Below are 333 nucleotides of genomic sequence, written 5' to 3'. Positions count from 1 at the left end.
GGGCAATAAAAACAGACGAAGAAGACAAAACCTTTCAAGAGCCTCACCCCCAACACAGTAGATGAGCCCATCCGTTGTGCCGATACCCAGGCAAGACCGCTTCGTGCCCATGGCTGTAATATTAAGCCACTTGTTGAGGCCAGGGTTGTACATCTCAGCTGAGGACAGGTCACACGCTCCGTCGTAACCGCCCATAACGTACAGATAGCGGCCGAGAGAGGTGACACCCGCGCGGGACCTGGAGGAGGGGAGGTTCTATGTCTAAAGTTTCTTATTTGCAACTGACTATTCTCTGTGAGTGATGTATGGGGATGTTGGTATCTTGACAAGCAT

General features: G+C 51.4%; 1 pseudogene; it reads right to left on the bottom strand.

The window, feature by feature from the left end:
* LOC119586648 overlaps window positions 1-333 on the bottom strand; it is a 107344-nt pseudogene that overhangs the window by 5205 nt on the left and 101806 nt on the right.

Source organism: Penaeus monodon, chromosome 21, assembly GCF_015228065.2.
Source record: "Penaeus monodon isolate SGIC_2016 chromosome 21, NSTDA_Pmon_1, whole genome shotgun sequence".
Lineage (NCBI taxonomy): Eukaryota > Metazoa > Arthropoda > Malacostraca > Decapoda > Penaeidae > Penaeus > Penaeus monodon.
The sequence above is the reverse complement of the archived record's forward strand: the minus strand, read 5'-3'. Positions and strand labels throughout refer to the sequence as shown.